The sequence below is a fragment of the Bos indicus x Bos taurus genome, chromosome 1 (genome assembly GCF_003369695.1).
Source record: "Bos indicus x Bos taurus breed Angus x Brahman F1 hybrid chromosome 1, Bos_hybrid_MaternalHap_v2.0, whole genome shotgun sequence".
Classification (NCBI taxonomy): domain Eukaryota; kingdom Metazoa; phylum Chordata; class Mammalia; order Artiodactyla; family Bovidae; genus Bos; species Bos indicus x Bos taurus.
In genome coordinates this window covers 153144041-153160424 of record NC_040076.1, presented here as the reverse complement: position 1 = coordinate 153160424, position 16384 = coordinate 153144041, and the positions used below count along the sequence as shown (strand labels likewise).

Genomic DNA, 16384 nt, shown 5'->3' with positions numbered 1-16384 from the left:
ACTAAGCGACTGAACTGAATTGAATTTTAAAAAATACAGTTGAATGACCTTGTGGCTTGTAGACATCCTCTAAACCGGAAGACAGGAACTGAGCTAGGACATTTAGCCCCATGTCCTGCTCTGAGGACAGTCAGGTCAGCGCCCAAGGGCAGAGTACCCACAGCCACAGAGAAGCTGGTAGAGGGCCAGAAGCGGCCCCCACCCCCCACCACAGCTCCCTGCTCCCTCCACCCTCTATGCCAGGGCACTCCCTCGGGTGGCCCTTGGCTGGTCCTGTTTGACTTCCTCTGGGGGGACGTCCAGAAGGCCCACTCCCTGGCTGCGGCTCTGTGCCAGGAAGGCTGGCTCCCAGCGCCGTGGCGAGGCTGTGAGGTGTGCCTGGCAAGGCTGTGAGGTGTGCCAGCAGGTCCGCAGAGAAGTCCCCGGCGACCTCCACGCCCTGCCCAAGCTGTGGTGTTGTGGCCGCCACTCAGCAGGGCCCACACCTCGTTTGGGTCTCATTCAGGAATGGACTAGATGTGCGAATGGAAGGGGAGGGAGGGATGCACAGACACCCTCACTTCCCTGTCTCCGCGACGGTCGGGCCTCTATTTGGACAGACAGACACAGTTGTAGCAGTCTCATTGATATGCATAACAAGTACTTGCTTTGCTGATACTGAACCATCTCATTCTTTGCTTAGAGGACACTTACCCCCTTTGCCGTAACTACTCCGTAATGGCCATTTACCAGCAAATGGTAAGTGAGCTCCATAAGGCAAGAAGCTTGCCTTTATCCGGGCTCTACACCCCAGGCTCATCAGCATGCTGGCAGATATTCAAATATCTGCTGAGTAGATGCTCAGGAAAGTGAAAGAAAATCACCATATGAGCAGAGCTAGTGAACAGATCTGCTTGCTGAGACCCAGTTTTCCTCTCCGAAATTCCTAATCCGTCACAGTGTGGTAGGATTCCACGACTCATACATGGAAACAGCAGGATATTTCTGGCTGAGGCATCAGTTATTGGTATAAGACTCACTCCCTTTTCCTCTGTGTGCAGTTGACATGGTGCCTTTATTTATTTATTTTTTTGTCTTAACCCAGATCCCATAGTTTGAGTAAGAAATAAACCTTTGTTATTTGAAGCCACGAAGGCTTGGAGGTCATTTGTTATTTCAGCAAAGCCTAGCCTATCCTGACTACTAGATATTCAGCTCACACTCGTTTGTCAGGGACCTACAGAACTGAAGACATTCAGCCAATGGTCTTCTACAACAGCGCAACAAAACCTTCTGCAATGGCAGCGATGTTCCATGCCTACTCTGAGGCTCTGAATTTTTAATTTTAACTAATGTAAACATAGCAGGGAGTTACGGTATTGGAGAGCACAGCTCTAGAATGTACCGTGGTAGCAGATGCCGAAACAGCCTGCTGAAGCCCCTCATTCCGTCTGACCCCATGCAGCTGTGGTGGGCAGTTCCATGCCCATAAACCCACATCAAGGGCGTTAACCCAACCCTCTGGTCTGCCTTCTGGAGACTGTCAAGGACACGCAGCTGTGCACAAAGCTGCGATGGCGAGGCGATGCTGCCGGAGGCAGTCTCCAAGCCTTCGGGAGGGCAGAATTCAGTGAGGAAGAGCTCCAGCGTCCGTGTCCTCCCGGGGAAAAAATCTGAGACGTGTGTTTCACGGGATTGACATGGTTCCTTAGAGAGATGCCAGAGAGAGACCTGCAGAAATGAAGCGGCTCCTTCACATCCCTTTTCCTGGGCTTTCTCGCTTTGCCTCCCTCCTCTCTGAGTTCTGCTCTCTGGGGTCACCTGCCCCCCAATCCTGCCTCAGAGTGCCTGCAGCAAGAATCCAAACTAAAACAAAGAAGGGTTCTCCTTCTCCAAGAACTTCACAAGGAAAGCCGCTAAGTCATTCCTTTTGAAAAATCTGTTAAACTCTGACTAACTGTCCAACGAAGGCTTGTCTCACTGCATTTCTGAGCTCGACTCTGGGACATGGGAGGGTATTGGGGGCTGGCTACCAAAGGCAGGCCCCCGAGAGGACTCACAGACTGCACCACCTGCCTTTGGCTTTAAAATGCAAACGAAAGACAGAGCATCCTTATTAAAGGCCATCTGTAACGCAGATCTTAGTTTTTGTCAGCTTTGGGGAATAGAGACAATTCAATCTCAATGTGATATTTAGAGGCAGAGATCAACATTTCAAAGCTTCAGATTGCATTTCTCCCAGCCTGAAATTAAAAAAAAAAAAAAAAAAGTAACCTAACGATGACGCCTGCATTCAGGCAGCTGTCTCCCAGGCCCCTGCTGGAGGGGGCTGTCCCTTGAACCCATGAACTAATTTCCCATATAACAGTGCAGTCATGCCCCACTAGCAAGCCTCGGCTCTAAGGGAGACCAATTTGTGGTGAGAAAGGTCTGTGCAAGTGGCTGATTCTGTGGAAAAGCCCTGGTCAGGAAAAGCTCCCACGACTATAATTACTACGCAGCTCATCTGTGTTCTTTAAGGGCCATGACTTCCTGCCTGCAGCCACTAGTGTATACAAGCTTATGTCCTTGTGAAAGGACACTCAGTTGTTGAGGGCCCGCCGTGGCCAGACTCTGTGCTCGGTTTACACACCGGGTCTCATTTAACCTGAGAGACGGGGATTATAGCAACCACTTTGCACCTGAGGACTGAGGCCCAGAAATGATGCGGCAGGTGGGTTCAGATGTAACTCAACTTGACCCCAGATTTCCCGTGTTGTCTCACTTTTATACAATATTCAGGTTGCATGCTAAGTTGCTCAGTCGTGTCTGACTCTGCGAACCTATGGACTGCAGCCCACCAGGCTCCTCTGTCCGTGGATCCTCCAGGCAAGAATACTGGGGGGTTGCCATGCCCTTCTCTAGGGGATCTTCCCGACCTAGGGATGGAACCCACATCTCTTGCAGCTCCTGCACTGCAGGCGGAGTCCTCACCACTGACTCCCCATGGAAGCCCCTGACCCACATCTCTTGCAGCTCCTGCACTGCAGGCGGAGTCCTCACCACTGACTCCCTGTGGAAGCCCCTGACCCACATCTCTTGCAGCTCCTGCACTGCAGGCGGAGTCCTCACCACTGACTCCCCGTGGAAGCCCCTAACCCACATCTCCTGCAGCTCCTGCACTGCAGGCGGAGTCCTCACCACTGACTCCCCGTGGAAGCCCCTAACCCACGTCTCTTGCAGCTCCTGCACTGCAGGCGGAGTCCTCAGCACTGACCCCCATGGAAGCCCCTGACCCCTGACCCCTGACATGTAGGTCAGTGGCAGTCCTATCTCTCTCTTTGAAAAAATGGGAAAACCAAGAATGGCAGGAACTGGAGGGACTTCTGAGTTATGCAGAAGGACTTAGAGGCACGCGACGGGAGAACAAACACTGAGTTAGGAAACAGAGCTGACCTGAATGCCTCCTTCCCTCTGGGCCTCGGTTTCTTCTGTAAAATGAAATGGTTTGATGGAGTCATCGCTATGGTTTCCAGTACAGCTCAGTATTTCCACCCATCCGCTCAGGCAGTCCTGGAGACTGCCAACATCAACCTTCTTGAAAACTCACCGCAAGTTAGATTTTGTTTAGTTCAGCTGCTTTTAGACTAATAAGATTCAGACTCAGTGCAGAGGGTGATATAGTCACAACCAGCCTAAATCAGGTGAGAATTTTATGGCTTCACTGAAGAAATGATTGGTTTTTTCTTAACAAACATTTAACTTTCATTTTAGATTTAGAGGAAATTTACAGGGATGGTACAGAGTTCCCGATGCCCCGCACCCAATCCCCCTGTTACTGGCACACTGTTACTGGGTTGGCCGAAAAGTTCCTTCATGTCTTCCACAGCATCTCATGGAAAAACCAAAGGAACTTTTTGGCCAACCCAATATTATGGTACATCTGTCACGACTCATGAACCCATAATGATTCAATACTGTTAACTAAACTCCATGCTTTATTTTTATTTTCTTCATTTCTACTTACACCCTTTCTCTACTCTGGGATCCTAGGCAGGATACCTCCTTTCCTTTAGCATCTGTGTTTCCGTAGCCCCCTCTGGATTCTGACAGTTTATCTCATTTTCTTGTTTTGGATGACCGTGACAGTTTTGAGAGTACCGATCAGATACTCTGTAGAATAGCCCTCGGTTTGAGTTCGGCTGGTGTCGCGGTTAGACTGTGGTTATCCCTTTGGGGGAGGAAGACCACAGAAATAAAGTGCTCATCTCACCACGGCGTCTCAAGGCTGCTTTCTTCAGCATCACTTGTCACTGTCGATGTAAACCTTGATCCCACGGCCGAGGTGGTGTTTGCTGTGCTTATCCGAAGAAAGCTTATTTCCCTCCTTCCGTACTGCACTCTCTGGAAGGAGGCCACTCGATGCAGCCGATGTGTGCTCCGCTTCCTTACTGGGGGAGCAGGCATTTTTGTAAAGTACAACCATGCTGGCAATTTCTACTAGGGAACAAATTCAGTGCTAAACCTTATTGCTTCCCCAGAACAACTGAGCCAAGATGTGGCTGAAAGGTAGTCCCTATATCCAGCCTTTCAGAGGAGCGTTCCCTAACAAAATGGGTAATCTGCTCCATCAAAGTGGTACCCTTGGGGCACCTTGCATAAAAGCTACTGCTCAGTAGAGGGTCTATTCCTGTTTCTGTCTACACGAGGCTTGTTTACTGCTCTTGACAGTCTGTCTCTTACCTACAAATCTAAGGTAGCAAAGCATTCCATATACCCAGCTTCCAGGTGGTGCTAATGGTAAAGAACCTGCCTCCCAATGCAGGAGACAGAAGAGACCAGGGTTCGATCCCTGGCTTCGGAAGATCCCCTGGAGAAGGAAATGGCAACCCACTCCAGTATTCTTGCCTGGAGAGTCCCAGGGACAGAGGAGCCCGGTGGAATACAGTCCATGGGGTCACAAAGGCTAGGACACGACTGAAGCGACTTAGCGCTTAGTAATCAGTAAGAAAAAACAAGTACGGTTTATTTTTTCAAATGAGCGAAGGAGATGGACAAACATTCACACAGAAACTTCCCTGGTGGTCCAGTGGCTAAGACTCCACGCTCCCAAAGCAGGGGGCCCAGGTTCCATCCCTGGTCAGGGCACTGGAGGCCGCATGTCCAACGAAGGGTCCACACGCCTCCCCTAAAGATCCCGCATGCTGCAGGAAAGACCTGGTGCAGCCAGATGAATACATAAAATACTAAAAAGCATATGATGAAAATAAAGCCAAAACTGACGTCAAAAGCAAATTCACAAAACAGACACAAAAGGATCACAAATTATACACACACGGGCCAGATGACAGAGTCTAAGGTGGGAATGCGCATGGAGCGCTCTCATTTCCTACTTTACGACTTCTGGGTATTAAGCAAAGCATGCTTTGCAATCTCTTTTCAAGAGCAATAAAATAATTTCCAAGTAGTACCATTCCAATATCAACATATGTGGTGTGTTTTCTAGCCTGATACTGGCTATAAAACCTACACAGTGTCTTTCACTGAACTGTGTCTTGTAGGGAAGGAGAATCCACAGGCTTTGAGAACAGATGCCTGACACTGTGAAACATGATGTGACTATTTATTTGCATCTTTTAACTGGTAATCAAGCATGCAAGGTCACTTCACCGTATATGCTTATAATAAGAAATTACAGATATTTTTCTCTGCTAGGTTTACAAGATTCATCAGTTAGGCTATGACAGAGGAAGACCATTGTACACTAGGCAACTTTAGTTCTACTTGCCATTAGTTGGGGGAAAAAAAGCAGCTGTGCCATTTCTGAGGAAGCATTATGATTCTGCATATTTTTTAGACATCCTTCCGATGGAGAAGGTGTTAAACTGAGACCATTTTGATGGTCCAAAGGAATCAAGTCTGTCCTTTCTATATAACTTGTATTAAGAACAAGAAAAATTAAGAATAATTGTATACAAAACAAGTATAAATTTATGTTCCTGAAAACATGATCCCTAAATGAACACACTAATATTTGGAGACATCTAAATAAGAGAAAAATGACGTGATATTAAAATTCAACCTGTCACGATGGAGTACTAAGCACGTGATCTGGGCTTGCACTTATTAAAACGTTGTAGCAGAAAGAAGTGCGCTTGAGTTCTTGGCCAGGCAACACTACTTCCGCATTATCCCCAGAGAAAGGGCTGAAGATTAATGCAGGCAGAGCAAGAGAAATCAACGCCCGCTTATTTTAAGGTGTGATTCTTCTGTGTAGAAAAGATGCGCACAGAAGTGCTATGCGTTTGTTTGTCTGACAAAGGCTAGAACCGTGGTCACAAGCCTTGACCTGTGAGGGACTGAATTAGCTTTGACAGTATTGTTCTGGGCCTCTGAATACCTTCGAGTCTGCTTTTCAGTGATTAGCTGAAGAAAATGCGTTTGCACACATAATGAACCCTCTTCTATCCTCAAGTTTCTATTTAACGGTCAGGGTTGAGCAGCCAAAATAACTTGAGAAGCTACCGAGAGTGTGAGGCAACGACGATTATTGAGGCTTGAGGGAGGCATGTGACTTAAGCCATCATGGACATAGCCAGACCTTTTGAAGCATTCCTTCAGGAAACCCTATTGGAAAATAGCTTGAGGTTTTTGTTTTGTTTTGTGGATTTGGTATTGACTCCATTTGGAACATTTTAAATCATTTGGATGCTATTTTTGAACAAAAATTTTCTCGCATAGAAAGAATCAAGATGAAAGAAAGGAGTTCTAAAATTATTTTACCAATTCCAAACCTTCAAACAACAATGGAATATTTTATTGGTGGCCCACAGGGCAACACTGCCCAATTTGGTTACAAGCTTTCCACTACAGTGGGCTGCCAGGCTGAAAAACCACCAGGGTGGTGATGGAAATTTTTTTCACCTGGCAGAGACTAAATACAAAATGATACTCTGTAACATGTCTAAATCAGATCTTCAATATCTCGAAGTTCTGATTCATCGTCAGAACCCAGCCCAAGACAAAATCTCACTAACTGGTGGGCAGTTTATTCTGGAGAACAGCCTCCTCAGATGTACATTCCATACAGCCAAATGTTCCAATGATTCATTTTCCAATTTCTTGCACCAACTCCTGCCAGAAAATGTCCACCAAGCTTATGGGCTTTCTGTTGGTATCTCTAATAACAAGGAAAGTACGCTGGCTATTGGGATTAAAAAGAAACAACGATGGATATTCTTTGCAGTCAAAGATGGAGAAGCTGTATACAGTCAGAAAAAATAAGACCAGGAGCTGACTGTGGCTCAGATCATGAACTCCTTATTGCCAAATTCAGACTTAAATTGAAGAAAGTAAGGAAAACCACTAGACCATTCAGGTATGACCTAAATCAAATCCCTTATGATTATACAGTGGAAGTGAGAAATAGATTTAAGGGCCTAGATCTGACAGATAGAGTGCCTGATGAACTATGGAATGAGGTTCGTGACATTGTACAGGAGACAGGGATCAAGACCATCCCCATGGAAAAGAAATGCAAAAAAGCAAAATGGCTGACTGGGGAGGCCTTACAAATAGCTGTGAAAGAAGAGAAGCAAAAAGTAAAGGAGAAAAGGAAAGATATAAGCATCTGTATGCAGAGTTCCAAAGAATAGCAAGGAGAGATAAGAAAGCCTTCCTCGGCGATCAATGCAAAGAAATAGGAAAACAACAGAATGGGAAAGACTAGAGATCTCTTCAAGAAAATTAGAGATACCAAGGGAACATTTCATGCAAAGATGGGCTCCATAAAGGACAGAAATGGTAGGGACCTAACAGAAGCAGAAGATATTAAGAAGAGGTGGCAAAAATACACAGAGGAACTGTACAAAAAAGATCTTCATGACCCAGATAATCACGATGGTGTGATCACTCACCTAAAGCCAGACATCCTGGAATGTGAAGTCAAGTGGGCCTTAGAAAGCATCACTATGAACAAAGCTAGTGGAGGTGATGGAATTCCAGTTGAGCTATTTCAAATCCTGAAAGATGATGCTGTGAAAGTGCTGCACTCAATGTGCCAGCAAATTTGGAAAACTCAGCAGTGGCTACAGGACTGGAAAAGGTCCGTTTTCATTTCAATCCCAAAGAAAGGCAATGCCAAAGAATGCTCAAACTACCGTTCAATTGCACTCATCTCACACGCTAGTAAAGTAATGCTCAAAATTCTCCAAGCCAGTCTTCAGCAATATGTGACCCGTGAAATTCCAGATGTTCAAGCTGGTTTTAGAAAAGGCAGAGGAACCAGAGATCAAATTGCCAACATCCGCTGGATCATCAAAAAAGCAAGAGAGTTCCAGACAAACATCTACTTCGGCTTTATTGACTATGCCAAAGCCTTTGACTGTGTGGATCACAATAAACTGTGGAAAATTCTGAAAGAGAGGGATACCAGACCACCTGACCTGCCTCTTGAGAAACCTGTATCCAGATCAGGAAGCAACAGTTGGACCTGGACATGGAACAACAGACTGGTTCCAAATAGGAAAAGGAGTACGTCAAGGCTGTATATTGTCACCTTGCTTATTTAACTTCTATGCAGAGTACAAAATGAGAAACGCTGGGCTGGAAGAAGCACAAGCTGGAATCAAGATTGCCGGGAGAAATATCAATAACCTCAGATATGCAGATGACACCACCCTTATGGCAGAAAGTGGAGAAGAACTAAAAAGCCTCTTGATGAAAGTGAAAGAGGAGAGTGAAAAAGTTGGCTTAAAGCTCAACATTCAAAAAACTAAGATCATGGCATCTGGTCCCATCACTTCATGGGAAATAGATGGGGAAACAGTGGAAACAGTGTCAGACTTTATTTTTCTGGGCTCCAAAATCACTGCAGATGGTGATTGCAGCCATGGAATTAAAAGACGCTTACTCCTTGGAAGGAAAGTTATGACCAACCTAGATAGCATATTCAAAAGCAGAGACGTTACTTTGCCAACAAAGGTCCGTCTAGTCAAAGCTATGGTTTTTCCAGGGGTCATGTATGAATGTGAGAGTTGGACTGTGAAGGAAGCTGAGCGCCGAAGAATTGATGCTTTTGAACTGTGGTGTTGGAGAAGACTCTTGAGAATCCCTTGGACTGCAAGGATATCCAACAAGTCCATTCTGAAGGAGATCAGTCCTGGGTGTTCATTGGAAGGACTGATGCTGAGGCTGAAACTCCAATACTTGGGCACCTCATGCTAAGAGTTGACTCATTGGAAAAAACCCTGATGCTGGGAGGGATTGGGGGCAGGAGGAGAAGGGGACGACAGAGGATGAGATGGCTGGATGGCATCACCGACTCCATGGATGTGAGTTTGGGTAAACTCCAGGAGTTGGTGATGGACAGGGAGGCCTGGTGTGCTGCGATTCATGGGGTCACAAAGAGTTGGACACGACTGAGCAACTAAACTGAACTGAACTGAACTCCCTACAAAGATCAAAGTTCTGCCAGCTCTCCCGAGTGTCTGATTTGCAATAAACCTGGAAGTCTGTGTTCCCTTGGGCCAAGGAATTTTGATGAATGGATGTGTTCGATGGACATTTGACAAGCTGTAGCTCACATCAACTCTTTCCAGGTCACCTCTGCCTCAACACCAAAACAAATGGTCTAAATAAGCATCTTCCATGATTTGGTCAAACAAAGACAACGAAGAAATGAAAACCACCAGAAGATAAAATACTTTGATTAGACAATTTCCAAACTTCAGTTATCAGCATATCATATTAGAAACCTTCACCACATATATTATATATTATACATATTAGGTTATGTATACTCAGTTGCTCAGTCATGTTCAACTCTTTACCACACTACAAACTGTAGCCCCCCAGGCTCCTCTGTCCATGGGATTCTCCAAGCAAGAATCCTGGATTGGGTTGCTATTTCCTACTCCAGGATTCTATGTAGGTTAAACCATATAAAGCTACCAAAATCTGGGCATAATCTACAAAATCAGAGATTTCGTATGGTTCAATCTAGTATTTTTTACTGAATGTTGTTCTAACTGTGAAACCTTAAATTCTGTCTAGCAATTGTGCTCTTTGGTATTTACCCAAATGAGTTGAAAACTTCTATCCACACTGAAACCTGCACAGATGTTTATAGCAGCTTATTTCGTAATTGCCAACACTTGAAAGCAACAAAGAGGTCCTTCAGTAGATGGAAGGATAAATAAAATGTGGTACATCCAGACAATGGAAGATTATTCAGCGCTAAAAAGAAATGAGGTATCAAGCCATGGAAAGACAGTGAGGAAACCTAAATGCAAATTCCTAACCAAAAGAAGCCAACCTGAAAAGGTCATACACCCTGTGATCGCAGCCATATGGTGTTCTGGAGAGAAAAAGCTATGAAAACAGTAAGATGGTCAGGGACTGTCAGGGGTTAGCGGGAGAGAGGGATGAAGAGGCAGCGCGTGGAGGATTTATGGGGCAATGGGAGTGCTCCATACAACACCATAATGACAGATATGCATCACTGTTCATTTGTCCAAACCCACAGAGCTGCGGTGAGTGAGCCCTAGTGCCAGTCGCTGTCTATGGGTGTTCGTGATGCGTCAGTGTACCTTCATCAGTTATAACACATGTACCACTGGGAGGGCAAGGGAGCTTTGGTAATGGGGGAGGTTTCCCAGGCGGTGCTAGTGGCGAAGAAGCCGCCTGCCAACGCAGGAGACGTAAGGGTCAGGCTTTGATTCCTGAGTTGGGAAGATCCCTGGAGGAGGGCATGGCAACCCACTCCAGTATTCTGGCCTAGAAATCCCATGGACAGAGGAGCCTGGCGGACTACAGTCCATGGGATCACAAAGAGCTGGACACGACTGAAGTGACTTGGCACACTGGCATGCGTGCATTGGCAAGGGCAGGGGGTATATGGAGAATCTCTACCTTTCCCTCAGTTTTGCTGTGGAACTAAATTGCTCCTTAAAAAATAAAAAAGAAAAGAAAAACCTGTCCACTGAAAAACAAAACCTTAAGTTGGTGTCATTCTGGACTTAAAGCATTCTGTGGTAGAAAGTATAGAAATATGGCCTCGATGGAGTCCTTCCCTGCCTGCACACACATGCTGCTTCTTTCCCCAAAAGCAGCGTCCCTTTCTCCAGCCCTGGAATCTAGACCAGCTTTGCAGCTGTCCTTGACTAAGGGAGTATGGCAGAGGTAAATGCTTTCAGATATGAGCCTCCCTTCCAAGAGACCTGACAGCTTCTGCCTTGCTCACTGAAGAGAAGCCAGCAACTATGTGAGACCCCTGTGCTGTGAAGAAGCCCAGGAGGTAGGCATGGGGGAGGTCACGTGGGAGATCAGAAGACCCTCATCAGATGGTTAGCACCACGCCCACCAGCTGAACCATCCCAGCCAGCTCTCAGCAATTTGCGTCTGTCCAGCCCAGCCCCGGACACGGGGAGGCATAGGGGAGCACGCTGTGCTGCGATCGATCTGAATTCAGGGCCCACGAAGTCAGTGAACGGAGTGGGATGCATGCTGACTTACTTCCTTAAGTCTGCAGACAGATAACTAAAACACTCTGCGTGAGGAGGTCTGCCTGATCATTTAGACCAGATTCTGGAGCCAGGCTGCTCCGGATCCCGATGTGGGTTCTTACCAGGGTGAAAAGCAAACGTCGCTCAGTCGTGTCCAACTCCTTGCGACCTCACGGACTATACAGTCTCCAGGCTGGAATACTGGAGTGGGTAGCCTTTCCCTTCTCCAGGAGATCTTCCCAACCCAGGGATTGAACCCCAGCGGACTGTACCTTCCAGGATTCACACCCGGTGCAGTTCCACCGAGACCGACTCTGGACTTGGCCATGTGACTTGCTTGGACCAATGGGAGCCTAGCTGGTAGGATGTACGCAGAGACTTAACAGCGCTTGCACAATGGGACTTGTCCTTTTGGAAAACCTGGAGCCCGGATCCACCACGTCAAGAAGTCCAGCTGCCTGGCTGAGACCGGCAGAAGGAGAGAGCTTCCGGGCGAGCCCCAGTGGCTCCAGCCAGCCCAGCGCAGGTGCCAGACGTGTGAATGCAGACGGGCATGACCAGCTGGCCATGCCTGATCCACTTCACAGACCCAGAGAAATGGCAAGTCACCATCGTATGAAGCCACAAAGTTCAGGGGTGGTGTGTAATTAATATATAGAAATAAATAAATAGAAACAATATCTATAAAATCATAAATATAATAAAATTATACTTTTTCTAGCACATGTTAAAGCTTTTCAAAAGTCAATCAGTGTACCACCGATAATTATCTTAGATACTACCAAACAACCCACTTAGCAGACATACTAGTTTAATGGGACAGTAATGATGATAGGAAATATAATCGCAATCATCACTGCTCTTTTCTACATTCTAGGCTAAATGGTTTATACACATAATCTAATTTAACCCTCCCAGCAACCCTAGTGGGTAGGCTAGTTATCATTTCCACTTTGTAGATGAGGAAAGTGAAGCTCAAAAAAGTTAAGGAACTTGCCAAAGTTCACCAAAGAGAGACATTTGATGACATTTACAACTTTTTTTTTTTTTTTATAGAATAGAAACTTTCCTGATCTGGAAGCAAATGAATGAGCCCTGCACACTATATAAATGTGTTTTCTACCTTTTAATTATGAATCGCTGATATCTTTGTTGTCTATTCAGGGCCTGCTTCAGATAGAGCTGCTGTCCTTGAACAGAGCCTGGGCTCCAGAGGGGTTTCCTCCTCCGTCTTCATCCCTGGTAGGGAGCTGTGAGGACCAATACTGCATCCTCACCAGAGCCACCCTGACTCTAAAAACCAATAGTCTTGAGTGGATATTTTGTATGTGCTCAGTTTGTCTGCTGAGGGTTGAGGTGGGAAGAGAGGAAGGGTTAAGAAGAGATTTGAGGTAAAATATGACTCTAATCCTCAAAGAAAACTAGTTCACACACCCAAAATAGTCACTAAACAAGTAAGTGAAAGTTGCTCAGTTGTGTCCAACTCTTTGCAACCCCATGGACTACACAGTCCATGGAATTCTCCAGGCCAGAATACTGGAGTGGGTACCTCTCCCTTCTCCAGGGGATCTTCCCGACCCAGCGATGGAACCCAGGTCTCCCACACTGGGGGCAGATTCTTTACCAGCTGAGCCACAAGGGAAGCCCGTAGTAAGGGCAGTACTCGATGAAAAAACATGAGTTGGGGTCCTCTCCATGGGCACAGAGAGAGTGGGCTGTGGCGTGTTTGTGGAGGGGGGGCTGGGTTGGAGAAAGCAAGGCTGTCTGGCAAGGACGGACAGCCAAGGGCTCCCCAAGGAGTGATGTCGAGCCTGTGCCTGGGGTCTTCCAGGAGGGACACTGGGGGCCGTGCAAGGAACCCAGGTGGATCGGAGGCCTGGCAGAGAGCAGCCTCTCCTCCACCGGGACCCTACCAGCCTGGACAAGCGCTTCCCTGCCTCATGCCAGCAGTTGTCCAAAACCAGAGTATTTCGGTAGAGTCTGCCTGCAATGCAGGAGATGCAGGTTCGATTCCTGGGTCGGGAAGATCCCCTGGAGAAGGAAATGGCAACCCACTCCAGTATTCTTGCCTGGAGACTCCCATGGACAGAGGAGCCTGGCAGGCTACAGTCTATGGTGTCGCAAGAGTCAGACACGACTGAGCGGCTAAACCACCACAAGAGACGGGGAGGCTCCAGGCAGCTTCCATCATTGGCCTCACACGGAGCTCAGGACCTGCCCTCTCTCCTCCAAAGCTGACCTTGGGTTCACACCAACATACTTCTTCCCTCCAGCCGTGAGTACCTCCTTCACGGTCCCCTCCATCTTCCTCCCGAGCCTGACCAGTGGTCACTGCCAGCCTCCAGCCTGAAGGGGCAAGGAGGTCCCACGGCTGCCCCGAGGGGATTCGGAACACTCACTGCGCTTCGGAGCTCTCCAAGTCTCCCTCAGCCCACGGGGTGTCCATGTCTTCTTCAGAGTCCGCTGCCCTGGCCAGACCACGTGCCTTACCCGACGCCCACTGCTCGAGCCCCTTCTGGGACCAAGTCAGCAAAATCCGAAGGAGCCTCCTGACCTGACCCTCTGAGCCACCCCAGGCACCTGCACAGAGTTCTCACTCTCCGTGTTCTTCAGGGAACAGTGCGCTTTGGTTTGAGGTTACCTCAAAGGAAAAACAATCTGATGTGCGATAAGCCTCTTTGCCCGCCTGCAGAACAAGAAGAGCCTGTCAAAGAGACCTGGCTCAGATGAAACAAAGCCGGGCTTTTCCTTGCGGGTTAAGGCTAAACCATAGCCCTAGTTTCTGGAGAAAAGAAGCCAGCCAAAGGCTGACACCTGGGAAGCCTCCGGGGAGAATTATACATGAGCAAAGGAAGTCGTTCTTCAGAATCTGCAGAGCTAGAAAAGCAATTTCATAAGCGTATACATTTCCAACAGCACCTCTGCAAAAACAGCTCAATCTGAAATATTCATTTGCATCAGAATAGTCATGAATATTCAAAAGTCAGCCAGTGTTTCAGAAGCATTGTCTATTCCTGGTGCTTTCCTCTTCCCCTTGAAAAGCAGATCATGGGTTTTCAGGAAAGGTGGGTTTGGCTGATCTTTGCACTGCCATTCTTGGCAGGAAAGGGAATGATTATTTTCTGTTTCTTAATTTTTTTTTTTAAAGCCTCAGCTGGTGTTAACATCTCTGCTCTTTGTTCTGGCCAGGCTAGGAATCCCGCCACAGACCTCGAATCTGGCCTGGGGTGCATTTTCCAAACTGATAAAGCTTTCTGTTCAGAATTCTGGACATATTTTCCAACACGCAGGTTTCTCAAAGAGAAAATGTTGCCAGGGTCCCATTCCAGAATGAGGAGTGTAGATAGCCCTAAGATCTGGAAGACTGCAGCTTGGAGCTCTCTGGGTTACTTTGGCCACGCCACATACATACGTATCTGCTGCACTTTAACATTCCCATTGGTCAGAGAGACCAGTAGGCATCCACCTCCCCTCTCTTTTTTTGCCTCATTTTGCAAAGCTAAATAAGATGATACCATGTAAGTGAAAGTGCTTTGAACTCCCTGGAGGAAAATCAAGAGCTGTGGCCAAGTCAGTGGCTGTTTTTCAAAACTTTCCATGACAGAAAGTGAGACACTCTCATGATTCACAAGGGATGATCTAAACAGTTTTAATGTTAAGAAAACAAATTCATTGGGGGTTGGAAATACTCACCAGTCCATCGTTCACTGGGATGATTGGCAGTTATTTCTCTTGTTCATGCTAAAATTTGATTTTCCCAACATGTCTTCCTTACACCCCAAACTGATAGACGGCTCAGTAACAGGTTTAAGGTAGATTATGAGAGAAGGAGCTTCAGGAAGGTTGAATCGGTACAGACTTAATTTTCTGAGGATTTATCTCTCTACCTCACCACGGCCCAGTTGAAGTTCATTCTGCTGTCACCTCAGCTCTGTCTAAATGGTTCAATCTATGTGACAAAGTCTTGATGGTGTCTCTTGAAGGCTGTCAGCGGAGCCCCTGCAGTGTCAATGCAGAAGCGAAGTCCCGGTTACCAAAGTACCTTCAGCTGAGAATTGACACTGTGGGAAGTCTTACCTGCTCCCCTGCAATTGTTTCTGTATTCAATTTGCAAGACAAAGGATGAGTGCCTCTCCACCCACCGCTGCCTCGGATCAGGCTATGCTCTTTCTATCTATTGTTCAGCTTCCTGGGGTTGGCCTCGATTCCCAGGTAGAGTCCTCGAATGTGAGCGCTGGGGAGGACTTTGGAGGTTTCCCAGCCGATCTGCACTACAGCTGAGGATCCAGGAGATAGAATTACTCAAAACAAATACTTGTATTAATCATGCATTTAAAAAAAAAAAAAAAAGATATGCATTGCTATCGGAAGACAAAAATGGATCTAAATCAAAGGAAAAATCTGGGGACGGGGTGAGTCAGGATAGGAGGCTACCCTACAGCCCTGCCTGAGCACAGTTAAATGGAGGCTAAATACTGCTCCCGGATGGGCCCACCTGGTGTGTCTGCTCAGACCCGGAGGCTCCCTTAGAACCTGACCCCTCACCGCCCAGAGCAGTAACCTGCTCGTCAGCACTGGCTCTCCTCCCCTTCTGAACTGACTTCCCCAATCTCTCACAATGCTTCTTGAGATGACCTCCCAAATTAACTACCTGTGTTAGGGGAAGCACACTGACTGAAACCTCCCACCCTGGCCAGGCCCTTTAGTAATCATTCGCATGAGTTGTTTTATGACAGGAGATCCTGGTAAGGAACACGGAACTAATAAACCACCACCAACCGGAAGAGTTTGGGAAAGGTCAAAAGGAGACACCGGGTGTCCATTCACTTCCCAGAATCCCTCTCGCTAGCATCCATCTTGGCTGAGCAATGCGTGGGCCACCAGGAAAGACTCTGAATTAGAATGATTGGCCAAAGACCACC

The 16384-nt window shown here is 47.0% G+C and overlaps 1 long non-coding RNA gene across 1 annotated transcript in view; it reads right to left on the bottom strand.

Moving 5' to 3' along the window:
- Nucleotides 1-14753, bottom strand: part of LOC113897194 — a 37125-nt gene extending 22372 nt beyond the window's left edge. The window contains exon 1 of the long non-coding RNA XR_003512286.1: nt 13862-14753. This is a non-coding gene — a long non-coding RNA (uncharacterized LOC113897194). The remainder of the gene's footprint in view (nt 1-13861) is intronic.
- Nucleotides 14754-16384: the final 1631 nt, after the last annotated feature.